We start from the raw sequence: 4,193 nt of genomic DNA, 5'->3' as shown, positions 1-4,193 counted from the left end.
ATTTTTTTTTCTTTTTAATTTTTGGCTGTGCAGGGTCTTCCTTGCAGCTCTCCAGCTTCTCTTTTTGCAGCTCACAGGCTTTAGAGCTCGTGGGCTCAGTAGTCGCTGTGCACGGCTTCTCTAATTGTGGCATAGGCGCTTAGTTGTCCCACCCAGCATGTGGGATCTTAGTTGCCCAGTCAGGGATCATACCCATGTCCTGTGCATTGGAAGGCTGATTCTCAACCCCTGGACTATGAGGAAAGTCCAAGGCTTTGGGAGAGGAAGAACGAGACCTGCCAAATATGCAGCAGGCCGCTGAACATGGGAGCCAGGGCTCACGCAAATCAGCTTACGGCAGTCACAGCTGCAACTCAGTTAATAATAGCCTCAACAGGTCTGAACTGATGTTTATCTCAAACATTTCACACTGTTGTACTAAGATCAGCATCTTCTCTCAAGTAGACCCACTGCTTATAGATTCTGCTTTTGTCTCCATCTAACATCTTAAACGCTGCCTGGCTTGGCTTCCCTTATCATGTGCAGAAGAACATGGCTGCGAGACAGTCACTTTTCAATTAGGTACCCCACATCCAGATCTAAAGGACATAGGCCTATATAACCCAGGTTTAGTTCTCTGTGTGTATGGGTCTCATACTGAAAATAAACAGTGAAAATATCAAGCTGGTGATGAGGTCACTACTCAATATGAGTTCATTGAATGCAGACCTTTCCTGCAGGTAATTCAGCACAACAGGCAGAATTATTTGCCTTGACCAGAAGAGCATGCATCATAACTCAAGAAAAAGCAGTTAACATTTACTGATAGCCACCATGCCCTTAGCATGGTAGATAGTTTTCCAACTATCTACCATGCTAAGCAACTCCTATTAAAAAGAGGGAATAAGTCGAAGTTCTTCTCTCCACCATTCTCCTCCCTTCTAAACACGCTATCATTAAAATCACTCTTAAAGAACTGAGCTTGAAATACCAGAGAAAGGCATGGGAAGATTTTCATGCCACAGTCACTGCATCCACACTTCCCCTACTAAGGACACCAATACTAGAAATCATATTAAAAACAAATTATTTAGGGGACTTCCCTGGTGATCCAGTAGCTAAGACTCTGAGCTCCCAATGCAAGGGGCCAGGGTTCAATCCCTGGTCACGGAACTAGATCCCACATTTGCTGTTGTTCAGATGCTCAATTGTGTCTGACTCTCTTTCACTCCATGGACTAGAGCACACCAGGCTTCCCTGTCCTTCACTATCTCCCAGAGTTTACTCAAACTCGGGTCCATTGAGTTGATGATGCTATCCAACCATCTCATCCTCTGTTGCCCTCTTCTCCTCTTGAGCTCAATCTTCCCCAGCATCAGGGCCTTTTCTAATTAACAGGCTCTTCGCATCAGGTGGCCAAGGTATTAGAGCTTCAGCATCAGTCCTTCCAATGAATATTCAGGACTGATTTCCTTTAGGATTGACTGGTTTGATCTCCTTGCAATCCAAGGGATTCTCAAGAGTCTTCTCCAGCACCACAGCTCAAAAGCATCAGTTATTCAGTGCTCAGTCTTCTTTATGGTCCAACTCGCACATCTGTACATGACTACTGGAAAAACCATAGCTTTGACTATACAGATGTTTGTGGACAAAGTAATGTCTCTGCTTTTTAATGTGCTGTCTAGATTCATCATAGCTTTTCTTCCACGGAGCAAGTATCTTTTAATTTCATGGCTGCAGTCACCATCTGCAGTGATTTGGGAGCCCAAGAAAATAAAGTCTGTCATTATTTCCATTGTTTCCCCATCTATTTGCCATGGGACCAGATGCCATGATCTTAGTTTTTTGAATGTTTAATTTTAAGCCAGCTTTTTCACTCTCTTCTTTCACTTTCATCAAGAGGCTCTTTATTTCCTCTTTGCTTTCTGCCATTAGGGTGGTGTCATCTGCCTATCTGAGGTTTTTGATATTTCTCCTGGCAGTATTGAATCCAGCTTGTGAGTCATCCAGCCTGGCATTTTGCATGATGTATTCTGCATAAAGTTAAATAAGCAGGATGACAATATAGAGCCTTGACTTACTCCTTTCCCAATTTGGAACCAGTCCATTGTTCCATGTCTGGTTCTAAGTGGTGCTTCCTGACCTGCATATAGGCTTCTCAGAAGGCAGGTAAGGTGGTCTAGTATTCTCATCTCAGTTTGTTGTGATCCACACAGTCAAAGGCTTTAGCATATTCAATGAAGCAGAAGTAGATGTTTTTCTGGAACTCTCTTGCTTTTTCTATGACCCAGCGGATATTGGCAATTTGATCTCTGGTTCCTCTGCCTTTTCTAAATCCTATTTGCCCTTCTTGGGATTGGAATGAAAACTGACTTTTTCCAGTCCTGTGGCCATTGCTGAGTTTTCCAAATTTGCTGCATGTTTAGTGCAGCACTATAACAGCTTCATCTTTTAGGATTTGATATCGTTCAGCTGGAATCCCATAACCTCTGCTGGTTTTTGTTCGTAGAACATGAACAAGGCTTCCTAAGGCCCACCTGACTTCACACTCCAGAATGTCTGGCTCTAGGTGAGTAATCACACCATCATGGTTATCTGAGTGAATAAAACATTTTTGTACAGTTCTTTTTCCACCTCTTCTTAATATCTTCTGCTTGTTAGTCCATACGATTTCTGTCCTTTATTGAGCCCGTCTTTGCATGAAATGTTCCCTTGGTATCTCTAATCTTCTTGAAGAGATCTCTAGTCTTTCCCATTCTATTGTTTTCCTCTATTTCTTTGCACTGATCACTGAGGAAGGCTTTCTTATCTCTCCTTGCTATTCTTTGGAACTCTGCATTCAGATGGGTATATCTTTCCTTTTCTCCTTTGCCTTCCACTTCTCTTCCTTTTTCAGCTATTTGTAAGGCCTCCTCAGATAACCATTTTGCCTTGTCGCATTTCTTTTACCTGGTGGTGGTTTTGGTCACCATCTCCTGTACAATGTTATGAACTTCTGTCCATAGTTTTCCAGGCACTCTGTCTATCAGGTATAATCCCTTGAATCTATTTGTCATTTACACTGTGTAGTCATAAGGGATTTTATTTAGGTCATACCTGAATGGCCTAGTGGTTTTCCTTACTTTATTCAATTTAAGTCTGAATTTTGCAATAAGGAGTTCATGTACTCAGTCATCAGCTCCCAGTCTTGTTTTTGCTGACTGTATAGAGCTTCTCCATCTTTGGCTGCAAAGAATATAAACAATCTGATTTTAGTATTTGACTGTCTGGTGACATTCATGTGTAGATTCCTCTCTTGTGTTGTTGGAAGAGGGTGCTCTGACCAGTGCATTCTCTTGGCAAAACTCTTTGCCCTGCTTCATTTTGTACTCCAAAGCCAAATTTGCCTGTTACTCCAGATATGTCTGGAGAAGGAAATGGCAACCCACTCCAGTGGGATTCTTGCCTGGCGAATACCATGGACAGAGGAGCCTGGCGGGCTACAGTTCATGGGGTTGCAAGAGTTGGACATGATTTAGTGACTAAACCACCACCACCACCAGGTATGTCTTGACCTCCTGCTTTTGCTTTCCAGTACCTAGTGGTGAAAAGGACATCTTTTTTTGGTGTTAGTTCTAAAAGGTCCCGTAGGTCTTCATAGAGCTGTTCCACTTCATCTTCTTTGGCATTAGTGGTTCGGACATAGACTTAGATTACTGTGATGGTTACTGTGAATGGATTCTTGCCCACAGTAATAGATAAAATGGTCATCTGAATTAAATTTGCTCATTTCCTAACCATTTTAGATCGCACATACCACAACTTAAAAAAAGACCCTATGCACCATAGCTAAGATCCAATGCAGCCAAATAAATAAAAATAAATATTTTAAAATGTTTATTTGCTTGCACAGGGTATTAGTTGTGGCACATGGGATCTTCAACCTTCGTTGCAGCACTCGGAATCTTTAGTTGCAGCATGTGGGATCCAGTTCCCTGACCAGAGATTGGACCCAGGCCCTCTGCATTAGGAGCAGAGAGTCTTAGCCATTCAGTTTAGTTCAGTTCAGTCACTCAGTCGTGTCCGACTCTTTGTGACCCAATGAATCGCAGCATGCCAGGCCTCCCTGTCCATCACCAACTCCCAGAGTTCACTCAGACTCACGTCCATCGAGTCAGTGATGCCATCCAACCATCTCATCCTCTGGCGTCCCCTTCTCCTCCTGTCTTCTATAT

This window comes from Bison bison, unplaced genomic scaffold (genome assembly GCF_000754665.1).
Source record: "Bison bison bison isolate TAMUID 2011002044 unplaced genomic scaffold, Bison_UMD1.0 scf7180017864363, whole genome shotgun sequence".
Lineage (NCBI taxonomy): Eukaryota > Metazoa > Chordata > Mammalia > Artiodactyla > Bovidae > Bison > Bison bison.
The sequence above is the reverse complement of the archived record's forward strand: the minus strand, read 5'-3'. Positions refer to the sequence as shown.